Below are 16,717 nucleotides of genomic sequence, written 5' to 3' on the forward strand. Positions count from 1 at the left end.
AATGTGGTATTTTAGATTTTAAATTCACTGGAAGACCACCTTCTCCTCCCTCCATTTTCCCTTTCCTCCTTTTACAAACAATGTTACAAAGAATGTTCTTTTGACTTTTGTAAAAATCTAGGAACATTTTTTTTTTCTGTTTGGATATCTAGATGTGAAATTATTAGTTGGAAACATTTGCACATTTTATATGCTAATCGAATTGCCAAATTTCTCTTTCAAAAGGTGATATATAAAGTTATATGTAAGTCTTATGTAAATTTCCATAATCAACATTGACGTCCTTTTAATATATATAAACAGATATTCAAATAGTCACTACTTTTAATATACAATTTTCTGACTACTTGTGAGATTTTGATCTTTATATGTGTTTGTATGTCCATGTACAATCATCTAGTCTTAAAATTGGAACATTTGGGTGTGGATTTTGATCTACTAAGCTTAACATGTTTCTTGTCAAATCTTTAGATACGTGGTCAGGTTACTCTTAAGACCTATACTTGGAAGTGAACTATAGGTTCTAAAAGTTAAATTGTTACCTAGCAGTTAGTTATTGTCTTAAGAAACATGAGCTTAGGTTAGTGCTTAGGTATAAGAGCTACTTCATGACTGGAAAGGAAAGACCTATGTGTGTGTATTTGCTCCAAAGCTGAATGGAACTGAATGGAACTGAATGGGTGATGGTCAAGGGAGAAAGGCTCTCCGTAAGTTTTTGGGTTTGTAGAATAAACCAAATGTAGCCTAAGATTTGGCTTTTTGGCTGGAATTCAGTAACTGCGTGACTCTCCTTTCCCTCATTTATGGGCAGTACTGCCCCAGAGTAACAGACGTTGATTCATTGTAATTCCACGCTGTTTATTATGGCTACTCTCCTGTTAATGAAACCTGTGCAGTAGTGACTTAATTAGATCCATCACTTAAATATCTACCTGTTGACCATAATTTTTTTGCACCAGTTCATTAATGTATGTTTTATGTAATAGTTAATGTATTTACTAAAGGATCTGTAACATATATGCAAGTTATAGCATGATGCTAAAGCTCATCCTCTGGAGAGCTTCCCCTCCATTTTAAGAACAAGGAACTGCTTATGTACTCCTCCTGAGCCCTCCCTACCTCTCCAGTGAAGGCGCACACTACTCTGCATTTTATCATTCCCTTCTAAAAAATTATTTTACCACATGTAGTTGCATCCCTAATCAATGCGTTAAATAGTTTTGTTTGTTTTTTTGGAGTAATACAAATGAATCACATATGATACAACATTATTTCTAAACACATATCATTCATTCCATTCCCACTGCTGGATTAAGTGAATATATATGAATTTTTAACTCTAATATTTCACCCATAAGTGATTTTTTTGTTTTGTTTTGTTTCTTGGTAGACATTTGGGTTGTGAATAATGACAAATTTGCCACTTAGTCTTTCTTTGTCTTATTGTCCTAGCTCATCCTCCAGTGTATTGAATAGAAATTTTTTTTTGTTACTATTGTTATAAGATCTATTTATTTTATGTATACAAGAACTGAGGTTCAGGCTAGAGGTGCAGGGAAGTGAGAGGATTCACCCTAGAGAGAGTGGGGAGCAGAACAGGTATATTGAATGAAGTACACTGCTGAAGGGAGCAGTGGGCGAGACAGGAGAGGTCTGCAGTGTCATGTGGGTCAGCTACTTGGCTGGGTATCAAACACATGCTGTGGTGGCTGTGGATAGCTTCATAGTGCTGTGCTTTAGCTTCATAGTCCTTGTGTCGTCAGAGAGGGCTCTGAATAGAAATTTTAAAAGAGGTCATCTTGTTTTTGGTGCAGAGAAAGCTTTCTTAATATCCTTAAAAATGAGGTTTTCTTTTTTTCCCCTGATCCCTTGTTTGGTTCCCCTATACTCCTCTATAAGAGAAGCCATCCCATATTTTCCTTTTTCTTCTGGTTTATTTCACTGAGCATAAGTCCTCAGAGCAGAAAGCAAACATTGCACAAAAATGAGTAATGATGTAAACCATATATATCCATACATATGTATATAAGAATAATGTTTTCTACATGTCCATGGTGCAGATACTCTATCAGATATAGGAAGTTTGTTTCAATTCCTAGGTGATTAAGTTTTATTAGAAAAACCTTAGATGGGTTTTGAAGTTCAGGCTAGAGGTGCAGGGAGGTGAGAGGATTCACCCTAAACAGAGTGGGGAGCAGAACAGGTATACTGCTGAGGGGAGCAGTGGGCGAGACAGGAGAGGTATGTGAATGATCCTTTCAATTTTAAAATAGTTTGTATAAGATTGATATGTTCTGTTCTTGGAATCTTTATTAGTCTTTCTTGCAAAAATAGAAATACTTTAGGAGTATTAAGATTTTAATTTTATCTTGATTTAGGTTTGGTAACTTTTATATATTTTTTAAGAATTTGAAGAATATGTTTATATTACCAAAGGTCTAATAATTTTGACAAGAAGATGCTTTCCTTCTTATAGGGGTCATAATCTCTTGTTATCTGTTCTAAATATATATTCGTTGTATTGAAACATTTGTTACTTAAAGTGGAAGTACTAATAGTATGTAGTGAAATAGTGTAGTGCAAGTATTTGTGTCACACTTCATAGATATTATGTTCTGTCTTCCAGTTGCCATTGTAGAAGTTTTAAACTCTGTTCTCAGTCTAATTTTTATCTTTTAAATGCCTTTTCTCTCTGACATCCCCTAAGATCTTATTTTAAGTCTTTTGTGTCTGCAATTTCACCACAGAATAGCTAGCTGAGGTTTTTGTTTAAACTTTAATTTCATTTGATGATTTTTTAAATTTTGTTGTTTTATGTGTGCTTCCTATATTTCTGGATTCTTTTCTGATCGCCTGGCTGTACTTTGCATATTTAAACATCTCAATCTATCCTCTGTGTGTCTTAAGCTTGCTTTTATCTTCTTCCCCCATCTCTTTGTATAACTTTCTGGGAAAAAAATTCAGGTCTCTCTTCCAGTTCATTAGCTATTTAGTTGTAATCTGTGGTTAAATAATTGTGTTGAGTTTTTAATTTTGATTTTTTTTTCAGGTTTAACTTTTGAGTTACTATGTATATGTAGCTGGTTGTCTTTAGTAGTTTCTTGATCTTTGTTAGTTTTAAGACATCTCTCTTAAACGCGTAATATGCAGTATCTCATGTTCTGTATTTGAGAATTTTTTTTTTAAGATTTATTTATTTGTACATACAGAACTGGGGTACAGGCCAGAGGCTGAGGGGTGGTGAGAGGCTTCACCAGAGACAGAGTGGAGAGCAGAACAGACAGATTGACGAAAGACACTGCTGAGGGGAGCAGCGGGCGGGTCAGGAGAGGTCTGCCGCGACATGTGGTCACCTCCGGGGCAGGCGGGAATCGAACTCATGTGGAAGTGGCTTTAGCTTCTCGATGCTGTGCTTTAACCCACTGCACCACCAGGGAGGGCCTGTATTTGAGAATTTTTAAAGTCTTAGGTTGTTTAAATCTTTTTGGTTATTTCTGCTTTTTCTCATGCTCATGGCTTCTTTCCTTGCATCTTCTGCCATTATTTTGAGGGAAGATTTAATTGAAGACAAATTTAATCTATGTAAATCTTGGTTTCTTCTAGAGGTTTTGTTTTTTCTTTTGCCAGGAATCTGGGAGTACTCTTAATTAGTATCACTTTGTCTTCATTTGTATATCATTATTTATTAATGGAAATCTCAGGTTCATTTCCCCAAACACATGATGCTGTGGGAACTATGGTCTTGAGGGCACAGATATCTATGCCTAGCATTAACTCTCTGGTACCCTGCATTTCCTGTGATTATTGCTTACAGAACAGCTTTTTGTTTGCACTTTCTCTTGCTACTTTTCTTCTTTTGCATTTTGCTATAACTTTTTTTTTTTTTTAAGTCTTCCTGGTGTCTCAGGGTTAAGTCTCAGCACTATCAAGCTGAGTGCTACTAGCCACTACAGCATGAATTTGAACCCTAACCAGTAAGCTAACCCATATGGTGCAATAGAAATCTCCTGTCTCCACAGCTGCTCCCCTCAGCAGTGTATTTCAGTCAGTCCTCCTGTTCTGCTCCCCACTGTGTCTTTGGTCAATTTTCTCATCCCTGCCTGACACCTCTAGCCTGTACTCCAGATCTGGTATGCATAAATAAAAGTAAGTAAAAGTACTTGCTTAATTTTCCCTTGGCTTTCAAAGCTCAGAAATGTTTTGAGAGTTACATTTGCTGTCATTGGTATCAGATCTGGCTGTCCTGTAGCAGGACAAGCTCATCAGAGGTGCTATTCTTATACTTCCCACAGAGAGGGTTTCAATACCTTCCCCTCATGTCTAGAAATTCTAGATTAGGAAGAGTGTTACTACTGATAAATTGCCATTTACAGAGAATTAGTTATCTCTGTAGCACAATAAATATATAGTCAGAAACTTAATGAAGCTTTCATTTACATAGTAAATATGATTGAGTGATGGACTTTTAATTACTTCTATTTCTCTGATTTTAGAAGGTACGTTGTAATTTTTATGTTTCATTCTGAGTACTAAGTAATGTTATTTTCACTTTCTACAAGTTATAGCTGTGTAAAGGGATGGCTTATAGGAATTGGAGTAATTACTTATGGTGTAAATATTTGGGAAAGACATTTTTAGAAAAAGTGAAATTATTAAGGCATGTTATATCATGGAATGGATACTATGTAAAGATAGTCTGTAAATACGAGATGGTTTGGAAAAAAGCATAGAGGTATGAAAGTGCAGAAGACTTGAAAGCAGATTATGTAGGGAGAGCTTATGTCCACCTTTTTTTTTAGTCAGGGCAATCTGGAAAGGGACCTTTGAAAAAGGAAACAGTAGTTTTTATGACTATACTACTGGAGATGTGATAGTATTTTGAAACCACAATTGACATGTGCAGTCAGGACTACCCACTCAGACTGAGTCGTGGTGCCAGGCAGCAGGCAGTTTTTTGCATTTGCCTTTTTCTCTAGTGGGAGTATTTGTACCTCTTGGAAGCTGATCTTCCACCCCTTTGCCTATAGCTTCAAATCTGTGTATTATTTTAAGTTTTGTTTTTGTTGGCTCATGGAGATGTTTTCACATTTTTTTCTATTGAGGTTCTGTTTCTTTAATTTTGCCCTTTTTTTAAAAAACATATTTCTCACTGCTCCTGCACCTCTGGCCTATACCCCAGTTCTTTATGAATAAATGAATAAATTAAAAACAAAAACAAATTTCATTGCTATATGTTTCAAATGCCAGTGGCAGGGATGATTTAGGATTTCATAAGGTAAATTAACTCTGCCATCTTAAGTAGAATATGAGTGTTAAGACGGTACACTGTTTCAGCTTTTCTTTCTGGGATAGACTCTGTCTTCTCTCTAATGACAGGATATGGGGGGCTATGCTGACTAAGTGACATCTAAGATCACACATCTATCATATGGTAGAGATGTCACCCCTAGTTTGACTTTAGAATCCATTTCTTTAACTCAGTGTGATACTGCTTTCTACTTAGAGTGTCAATATTATCCTGCATCCTAGGCTGTATTCCACAGGACATTTGTACCAGCTTGTATCATTTATTCATTAGATATATTAATTGGATACTTCTTATGTCTCATGCATGTTGTAGGGTGTGGAGATGCAGCAGTGTTGTGAGTTGGATACCCCTGTTACATCCATAGTAAACTGAAGAGTCTACTGATAAGAATGAAATTATGTCATGACCTTTTGAGTCACAGAAATTCTGAGTGACCTTTTTCAGAAGTGACAATTTGGTGGTGGCCCTTGAGGTAGCTTCTTGCATAGGGATAAAGGATGGTTGGTGTAGAAATGTGAAGCATTTCTATTTCTCAAAAGAGAACCTACTGAATCAAGCAGTTGAGAAGTTGTTTTAATGGCCCTTGGGATTTATGGGTAATCAGGACACAAAGATATGAAAATGATTGTCATGAAGGAAATTTTTTATTTTTTACCCATAGCCCCTTAACAGCAGGAGTCATGGCATGCCATGTATGGCCATACATATTCATCAAAGTGAGATAGTCACTGAGGGTGGGAGTCTGTATTGTGGTTTTTGTTGGAAGGATAGACAAGGCAAGTTAAGCAGGTTTGGGATTGGATAACATGAATAATTTTGGCAGACTTGGGGTTTAGGGGTTTAGTTGTCCAGTACTGGGTCCCTGGTTATTAGGTAGGAAGATGGTGTCTCAGAGCATGAGAGACCATAAAAGGAGTTGGCTTGGGGTATGAATATGGGATTACATATCATAGGCACATTGGCAGGAATTAGTGCTAAGAATTAGCTAATGCTGTGTCTGCAACCATCCCAGGTTGGGTAGGTTCATCATCAATTCTGGCAGCTTAAAAGATAATCTTGTAGCCCTTGGAATCATCTCCACAGGTTAGGGGAAAGCAAGCCAGTAGGGAGAGAGCAACTTGGGACCGCCTGTGAATCTCTTGTACACATTCTTTCCTCTCATGGCCATATGTCTTTCTCCACCGCAGTGTATGCCATCCTCTGTGATGCCGCCCTTACATGTGTTGCCATCTCCCCACTCAGGTGTGCCCACTGACACAGGCCCACACCAAACTCCAGGTGTCCACCATCAGGCATACTTACCCCAAGCACACGCTCCCAAGCACCTCCTGCATTCAAGGCCACAGATGATAGGCACAGAGGCCAACAGAGCAAAAGCCTGAGCAGTCTTCATGTAGCCTACACTCTGAAAGGGACAGTGTCTCCCATGTGAGCAAGGCCATAGATATTAGATAGCTATTAGAAAATAAACTAGTTAACATAGATGTTTCAATCTGTTTGCCATGTTCTGTGCCATCATTCTTTAGTAGAGAAATGGAATGGTTTGCAGTTACGCTTTCAGGGTTAAGAAATCACCTAGAGGCCCTCCCTGGTGGTGCAGCAGGCCAAAGCGCAGCACTGCAAGCTGGCCACAGCTGCTTTAGTGCCAGTTCAATCCCCAGTCCCGGAAGTGACCAAATGGCGCGGCAGACATCTCCTGTCTCCCTGCTGCTCCTGTCAGCAGTGTACTTCGTCAGTCTGCCTGTTCTGCTCCCCACTCTGTCTCTGGTAAATTCTCTCACCACCCCAGCACCTCTGGCCTATATGCCTGTTTTGTATGCATAAATAAATAAAATTTTTAAAAAGTCACCTAGAATTCACTAGCAAGGCATATCTTTATGCTCCCACAACTCAATTAAAATATACACAGAAGAGACTCAGTTTTCTGGGCTTGAATGCTACTCATTTAGCTATTGAAATATGACTGTAGAAATCACAGACACACAGGACACTTGTTATTTAAAAGTTTACTCAGCTTGATGGAGGCTAAAAGTAGATAATTGGGGAAGGAGGCTTCACAGGACTGAGAACTGGAAGTAGGAGTACAAATGACTAACATCATTATTAAACAAGCTATAGAAAAGTAAAGTATGCTGGGGGCCCAGACCCCAGGAGGGGATATGGAGATTGGGGGCCATTGTCAAATAATCTATGGCCCTTTCAAATCTATCTAGTCAAACCAAATGTAGAAAAGAAATTCTTAGGTGCCATCCTGAGAAATAATTTAATAACAGTTAACAATTCCACAAAGGAATTAAGCCCTCCCAAAGAGAACACTATGTGAGTGCAAGTTTTGCTCTGATGAGATGCAGCAGCTCTCCTCTCCTGCTCACCTGTGATGTGCCTCTCTTCACCAGTCTCTCTTTGAGCAGCAGCTGCGGCAGCAGCAGCTCTCCTCTCAAGGCCTCTTGGAGCAAGCGCTTCCCTTTCAGGGCACCTGTGTCAGTGCAAGCATCCTTTACTTACCTTTGCTTTTTATAATGAAGCTGCCCTATCCATAACTAACATCTCTCCTTCTCCCTGGTGGAGAAACTTGTCTGGGGAAACAAGCCTTATGCAGCTGAAAGGGGAGCTCTGTTGAAACTGCCCATTAGTAACCCAAGGACCCCACTCGCTGAACCTAACACAGCTCCAAACCGACATCACAGATTACCCCACCAGATTAAATAAACCCAACTTTTGTCCTTACTAGAGAACGATAGGGGTTCTTTATAAAAAATTCTTTGAAAGAGTGGCTCAAGTTAGTCTAACACTGATTCTTCTCCACCACCCTGGGTTGCTTTCTTTCACATATAATTGTTGATATTGCTCTGTGAATGTGTTGTGTTGCACACATGTACCCTGCTTATTGCTCCTTTACCACTTCTTGCATAGTTTTTCTGCTTCTTGGTTTATGCAGTCTTCTTTTCAAGGACTGCCCTTTGCCCTCCTCATCTGGCCCATTCTTTTCAGGCTCTATTCAGGCCTACTATTTTCTTTTGGCTACTTCAGCTAGTTGCTGCCCATTCTTTCTTGCGGACTCATAATATGCTGGCACTTGATAACATTTGATTATAGATGGGTGGTCTTAGTTTTCCTTAAGATAGCTGTGTCTTAGCTTCCTAATGAGACTCTAGAGTTCCTGAGGCCAGCAACCATTATTTATAATCCTTTGTATCCCCCCACAGTGCTTTGCATCTGTTGATATTTATTGTTATGGTAAAGCCTCTTAAATTCTCAGTTTATCTCCCTTGGGGTTAGTTGATGTTTTTTGTTGAAAACATTTTCTTTTCTCATTTCAAATTCTGTATAAAAGAAAGAGGAAAAGGCAGCAGAAAAAATGGTTAAGTTTAGATCAGGCTTTGACACTTAACAAGCTGTGTGGCCTTGATTGAGGTACTTAACCTTTCTTAACCATGGCTCTCATGTCCATGAAGTGAGGGGATGGGGCTAGATGAGGCTCGGGGACTCTTGTGGCTCCGCCAACCTATCATACTGCCAATGTACCTGCCTGAGGTCTCCAAACAAGATGTTTTCAAAACAAAGAAGTTCATGAAGAAAATCTTTTTGACTATGAAATTTAGTATCATGTTTTCATTTAGTTTTAAATATTAAAATCTGACTCTGATGAGCCTTTGTGACTAAACATCTCAGTTCCTTTTTTCTCTAGGGTAGTTCTGTACAACAGCTTTCTGTGATGATGGGACTACTCTACATCTCCACCATCCAATTAGGTAAACACTAGCCAAATGGGTTAGTTAGTACTTGAAATGTGGCGAAGTGTAACTGAGGCTTAAGCTATAATTTTAAGTCATTTTATTTTCTTTAAAATTTAAAATGAGGCCCTCCCTGGTGGCGCAGTGGGTTAAAGCACTGCACTGAGAAGCTAAAGCCACTTCCGCATGAGTTTGATCCCTGCCTGCCTGCCCCGGAGGTGACCACATGGCGTGGCAGACCTCTCCTGACCCACCCGCTGCTCCCCTCAGCAGTGGACTTCATCGATCTGCCTGTTCTGCTCCTCACTCTGTCTCTGGTGAAGCCTCTCACCGCCTGTGAGCCTCTGGCCTGTACCCCAGTTCTGTATGTACAAATAAAATAAAATCTTTAAAAAAAAATTAAAATGAAATAGTTACGTGGCTTACTACTGATTAGAAAAAGAAGTCTTCCTCATTTGAAAGTCTATTCCTGTTTGTTAAACACTAGGCTAAAACCTCAACATCTTGTACATTGTTGTCCTCAGAAAGGGGACTTAAAGTTTAGGGTTTTGTTGAAATTGTCTCCCTGGGCTTTTGTTCAAAGTGCTCTTGACTAAGGGGAATGGGCATCAACCGCCTTGGGATGGGGAAGCATGCTCTCAGAGTGGCCTTTTGCAAACTGGCCTCAAAGTGGCCTTGTGCAAACACCATTGAAAAGCCACATATGATTTCATTTATGGCCTTTGTGGCTCATTTCCATGTGAAAATAGTAATTGAAATAATGGCCCATCAAATTATGTAGTTTTTATGTCCCCACCATACTTTCCACTCTTACCACCATCCACTGAAGATAAGAAACCACTTTAATTGTCACTTCAGGCTGAGGCACAGTTTCTCCTCCACCCCATCTTTTTTGGGGGGAGATTCAGGTTGGAGAAGCATGAAGGCAAGTGGCATACTGTACCAGGTGAACCACTGAAAAGTGCAGGTAACTTGTGGGCTTCTTCAAAAGCAGGCAGCAGAAGGAATAAGCATGTGGCCACTAGTTTTTGTTTTTCCTTTACTGTTGAAGATGTCAGTTTGAAATTTACTGTAGGCCTCTGAATACCATCTCCGTTCTTTCCCTGCAGTGTGGAGGTAACGTGGATTGGAGGCAGGTCTCCTGTGTGTGCAGTCTTGCTGAGGGTAGTTATTTTTGGGAATCATAATTGACCTGCTGTGAATCCAGGGCTATAGTGGAATCTCTGTCTTACTTTAATGGAATTCAACACTGGGTGTCTTGTTGTTCATTGTTCCAAGTTAGCTTACAGTGGGTTTAGCCTCTAATTCTTTTCCTGAAAATAGGGGGAAAGAACTTTTAATAGCATTCCTGATGATAATAAGAAACTGGATCCAGCACAGTGCTTGGAATTGTGCAAAAAAAAAAAAAAAGGGTGAAATGAATGATTGTTTTCACACGCAATAAATATGCTTTGTACATGCCATACAATAACTTAGTTGATTTGATTTCCATACTAATACATTTATTAGTAACTTTTCATTTAATAGCAGCATTCAACTTCAGCTATTGCTAATGAAGAATTAAAGAATAACTGGAATTAAAGAATAACTGGAATTATGAATGTAATAGGACTACAACGATGCTGGTTTTCATTTTTCTTTTCCACCCCTACTCCCCCTTCTCCTTTCTTTCAGAGGAGCTATGTATATTTTATAACTCTTTGAAAAATGGAAACAAATTAGAAGCTCCTGCAGAGGTTCTTTAGAAATGCTTAGGCTGAATCATAGACAAGTCAACACTATTAAGGGCAGGTGTCCTACAGTGTTAAGTTACAATCCCTTTTCTTTCTGTAGTCAGTGGCTAATGCCTTTCCTGATGAGCAAATACAGAACATAATGGCAAAACTATATTTTTACAATTAACTAGTTTGAACAGCCCCTGCTTTTTTTTCTTTTGCTTTGTTTGTTTTTTACTCTAGACTGTCCAGTGTGCAAAAATACTTTCATGTTGCTCTCTCCTCCCTGTGGAGAAAGACTTCCTTCCACAAACCTCTCATGTTGTTATTGCTTTTTATTGCTTTTTCCCATAAGGACCACTTTACTGTTATTGAGTGGAGGAGGGACAAGAACAAATAAAATGAGCAAGAAAAACAGATTCTTTTTAAATCTTTGGAATTTAAGTTCTTGTTACAGAGTTCAAATATTTGGATGCTTTCAGTGGATTTTTTTCTTTTAAAAGAATGATTCCAAAATTGAATGCAGGTTGTGGGTCATTGTCACAACCCTAAATGACTGAGAAAAAGTCAGGTCAAATTTCATTTTAAAAAACTGTTCTGAGATCTAGTTGGCAGCAAAATCAGTGTCACTGGTTTTCTTGTCTATTGATTTTGAGTCTCCTTTGTGGCATAGGAATATATTTTAATATGTTATATGTTTTTGAGATCATAATAGAGGCATGCAATGGTTTTGGTTTCCTTAGTTATACTCGTTTTTATTAACATTGAGACCATGATTGGGACAGTCCCAGATGATAGCACTATTGTTAGGGCAGGTGTGATCTACACCGTGATATTCCTGAGTGGGTGTCATAGGGAGCTGGGTAGCCAGATTGGCTCTTTCTAGTGGTCTCATGCATTACGTGTGGTGGTGAGTTAGCTGAATAAACATCTCATCATGTTGTGTGTGGTAATGGAGACTGGGCAAATAATAAAACACAGGGTGCAGGACCTTTATTCCTATAGCACCAGCTTATTCTGATACCTGCTTTTGATATGAAATAGTTATGATCTCTGTAAACCAGAGCACTGAAAATAAAATATAAGCATCTGGTTCTTTATGGAGAGTCTTTGAATTTATTATTCATGGTTAACATTTGGTTGTCATAGTTTGCTAGCTATAAGTGTCTGAGTTGAAAAAAAAAAAGTGGGTGTTTTCCTTATGCCTCGAGGCTTATTGCTTAAACACTTGGGATTGATCCAACAGGATATACTGAGTTACTCAGTTCACCTTGAGTGAAGGGAAACTGGAGACAAGATGTTTGTGGAAGTCTGAAATTACATTCTTGTCATTGTCTATTGTTGCAGCCCAGGCGCCGGGGCTTCCTAGCACGCTGACCCCTCTCACATATTGTGTCATTTGAGTTGTTGGTAACTGACACCTTCAGGTATAGGTGCCCTTCTCAAGAAAGTGCCTTTTAAGAGCACGTGGTAGAAACCACCTCAGGCCTAAACATATAGAAACTCATGAGAAGGTGAGCATGTTGTCTTTATTGTTATAACAGCAGAAGATATGTATCTGCCTTAAATTGATTGAGGTGAATACATTAACACAATTTGGATGAATAGGCTTCTTCTTCTTTTTTTTTTTTTTTTAATAAAATTGCTAGAAATTATACAAATTTGTGGTAGGTTGTGAATTTACCATGGCTTGTCTTACTTGTACATAGTATGATGGCTGTGATAGAGTGACACCTAGTGTTTGATGTGCTTGTGACACTGGACAAGCTATAAAGGAAAAGAATTTGTCTTGAAATCTGTAGTGGGCCAGCTGCTGCTGCAGACCTTGTGTATTCTTGAGTGAAGTTGGTGGCTGAGCCAGCACTTCTTAATTACTATGAGGCAGGCATTTACATCCTCTGAGTTTCTTGGGTGGTTGGAAGTAAATGGTGGCATCTCACTCAAACTCTACTCATCGCTTTCTTGGAAACTCTCTGGAATCAATTTGTGAGTGAGTGAGTGAGTGAATAAGTATGTGTGTGTGTGTGTGTGTGTGTGTGTGTGTGTGTGTGTGTGAGAGAGAGAGAGAGAGAGAGAGAGAGAGAGAGAAGAGAGAGAGAGAAAAGTGTCACAGAAAAGACATTCAGCTTGTGCTATTACCAAAAAAAGAGATCTGGAAAATGTGGAAGTTTTTAGCTAGAAAATAGAAGCTTGCATGAAATGAAGATGGGCATGGCATATTTGGTTGTGACTGAGTTCATCTATGTAAGATCCTTGCGTGAAGTCCCTTCCTGTTTTAATGTGTTCATTATACAGGAAAGACCCACATGTTACAGGTAGATTTACGTGCTACCAGTTTGAGGATTGGGTGTCCTTTCATTAGAAGTGAAGGGTCTTGCACACATTTGATTTTCTTTTAAAAGGTTAGACTTTTGTATCATCTTAAGCAAACTGAGTAAATAATTTCTTACAGCCTATCAAATTGTCTAAGCTTATAAGTTTATGAAATTGTATTTTTAATACCTAGTAATAGTGGTTCCCATGTGTATCTGTTTCTTTGGTTGATGTTTATAGTGTTTTGTTCTCCTCCATGGCTCTTTACATTGTGTGCTGATATTCTCTGGCACCAACTTTGGCTGGCCACTTCATTCTTTGTTCAGAGCCTCAGTGCCCACCCCCCCCATCCCCACCTCCCCATGGTATCTCACTCTAACCCCCCCTTCTCCCCCACCCCCAAGGATCCTCCTGACTAATTTTCCTGTGTCCCTCACCCACCTAGGATGTTATCTATATAATGTAATTCTGACACCCATGTCCTTAGGTCTAACTTCAGCAAGGAATTATTCAAGTTCTTCCTGATATGGCCTCTGCCTTCTCTATTCTTTATCACCCATCTTACTGCTGTCAGCTTCATTGGCAAAGGTCCCACTTAACAGTAGGACTTCTGTTGTTGCTTCTCTGGTGGGCCAACTCCTGGTACCCTTCAGGATTCACTTAAAGGGTATTTTCCCTTTGCAGGTGTTCCTTGTCCCTATTCACTCCCTATTCACTTTTTTGTGCACATACTGACATCCTTGAGGTTTTTTTTTTTGTTTTTTGTTTTTTTTTTTTTTTGCTTTTTCCCTTGGGGTTGTAGCTTCTAAGAGCAGGAACGATGAAGTGGCCTGTATCCCTGTCTCTGATTCCTTGTATGTTACCTGTCAGAAAAAGGATACTTCATAAAATATTTATTAATGAATCAAATAAGTTGTTGATGCAGAGGATATTTGTTTTAATTATCTTCACCACTGCCAGTTCAAATTCCTATCTATAGTTTGGTGATTGGCACTACTTGGAAAAGATTTTGTCGTTAAACTGCATTGTTGATAATTTCTAGTCTATAGTTGTTATTTTTAACTTCAGTGTTCCTCAGAAGATTTCAAAATTTCTCAGGTTGTTGAGAAATTTTTAGCTTCAACTCTCAGTACTAAACTGAATCTGATTTGATCTGTGCAACTGTACTTTGAGAGTTTGTTCATATAGCTGAGAAAATTAATTTTTGGTAAATGTTGCCTGAAAGTTAGATCTGAGAAATAAAATTTCCTCTGTGTGTGTGTGTGTGTATTGAACCAGTCTTACTGTATTCAAATTGTTGTACTGTGCTGTATGGCCTGTTTTATCTGTCAAAAATAGAATGTACTAAAATCTCCCACTATATAGATAAATCTCTATCTAGGTTTACAAAGAAAAAAGGGAGAAAATACCAATAAATTAGAAATGAAAGAGAAGTTATAACACACATTTCAGAAACAGGATCCTTGCCAATAAATTTAGTAACCTTTAAAGTAATACAGCCTTCAAAGTCTCAAAGAGGGAAAAATAAAACCCATACAGACCAATTACAAGCAAGGAAATTGAGACAGCAATTAAAAGTCTCCCCATAATCAAAATCCCAGGACCATATGGTTTTACTAGTGAGTTCGCAAAATAAAAAAAAATTACAGAATAATTTTCCTATTATAGAGAACATAGATGCAAAAATCCTCAATACAAATAAAGCAAACTAATTCAACAATATATGTAAAAAGAGCAATGACCAAAAAAAATGACCAAATAGGATGCAAGGATGGTTTAACAATTGCAAATCAATCACTGTAATTTACCATGTCAATGAAAGGAATGTTAAAAATCATATGACCGAATCAGAATGCAGAGAAACATTGCATAAGTATCAGCATCCCTTTAAGTTAAAAACCCTAAAAAAAATGGGATAGAAGGAATATACACAACATATCAAAGGCCATATATAGCAAACTCACAGCTGATATTCATATTCAATAATGAGAAACAGAAAGCTTTTCCTCTAAAATCAATTGCACATCAAGAATGTTCACTTTTACCACTCTTCAACAAAGTATTGGAAGCAATTAGACAAGAGAAAGACATAAAGGAACCTAAATTTGGAAAGAAGATGCAGAGTTATCAGATTTGAGGTTATAAACCTATATAGTAAAGTGGCAGGCAGTAAGATCAATTTACAAAAATCACTTGTGTTCCAACATTAAAACAATCAAATGAAAGGAAAGAAGTCAAGAAAACATGTCCGTTTTGACCTCCCTGGTGACTCAGGGGTTAAAATTTCAGCAAGCTGTTGCCAGACACTGAAGCATGAGTTCAGTCCTCCATCAGTCCTACATGGTGCAGGAGACCTCTCCTTTCTCACCCACTGCTCCTCTCAGCAGTGAGTTGCAGTAGATCCATTTGTTCCACTCCCCACTTTGTCTGGTGAATCCTTTCACTTTCCACACTTCTGGCTATACCCCAGTTTTTGTATGCATAAACAAGTAAAAAAAATTATGTTATTTTTTAAAAAAGAGAGAAAACAAGCCCATTTACTATTTCTTCAAAAATAAGTATCTACCAATAACAAAGGAGGTAAAGGATTTATAAGACTATTAGAAAAAATGGAGACTCAAAGAACTGGCAGCATTTTCCTTGCTCATGGATCAGGAGAATTCACATTTTATGGAAAGCGATGTAGAGATTTTTTTTTTAAATCTTAAAAAAAAAAACAAAAAACTATTGAAATTGGTATGGAACCACAAAAAAACTCCAATTAGCCTAAAGCAATCCTGTCAAACCAGATCAAGAAAGGAGATATCATACTCACAGACTTTAAACTATATAGCCAAAACACTATAATAATAAAAGCAGTGTGGTTTTATTATTATGTGTGTGTGTGTATGTATGCTTTTATTATATATATATATGCTTTTATTATATATGTGTGTGTGTGTGTATTGTTATATATCAGTGGAATATAACTGAAATTCCAGAAATAAACCCACACTTACATGAACAGTTAATCTACTACAGAGAAGCCTAGTATAGATTAGAGAAAGGAAGACTTTCTCTTTGACAAATGGTGCCTGGAAAACTGGACAGTCACATGCAAAAAAATGAAACTATACTATTCTCTCACGTTATGTACAAAAAATAACTCAAAATAGATCATAGACTTGGATTTAAGACCTGAAATCATAAAATACATAGAAAATAATATAGGCAAAACAGTGCACAACTTTGGCTCCAGGGACGTCGTTGGGAACTTGACTGCAACAGCAAAAGAAACAAAAACATAAATAAACAAATTGGGACCACATCAAACTAAAAATTTTCTGCACAGCTGAAGAAGCTATCATTAGTACAAAAAGACAGCCAACTGAATGGGAGAAAATATTCCACATTACACATCTATACTAGTAAGACTCAAGATCCACAAAGAAGTCATACAACTCAAAAAGCAAAAACATTTAAAAATTTTAAAAATGGGCAAAATATCTAAATAGACACTTCTCCAAAAAAGACATATGGATAGCCTACAGGCACATGAAAAAATTCTTGTCATCACTTACCAGGAAAATGAAAATAAAAACTATCTCACAGCTTTGAAAATAGTCATTATTTATATATATATATGAAAAAAACAAAACCAGAAACAA

At 37.9% G+C, this 16,717-nt stretch overlaps 1 protein-coding gene across 1 annotated transcript in view; it reads left to right on the forward strand.

Moving 5' to 3' along the window:
- Positions 1 to 16,717, forward strand: part of RALGAPA2 (Ral GTPase activating protein, alpha subunit 2 (catalytic)) — a 285,916-nt gene that overhangs the window by 24,124 nt on the left and 245,075 nt on the right. The window lies entirely within an intron of this gene.

Source organism: Condylura cristata, unplaced genomic scaffold, assembly GCF_000260355.1.
Source record: "Condylura cristata isolate star-nosed mole 26May11 unplaced genomic scaffold, ConCri1.0 scaffold00022, whole genome shotgun sequence".
Taxonomy (NCBI): Eukaryota; Metazoa; Chordata; class Mammalia; order Eulipotyphla; family Talpidae; genus Condylura; species Condylura cristata.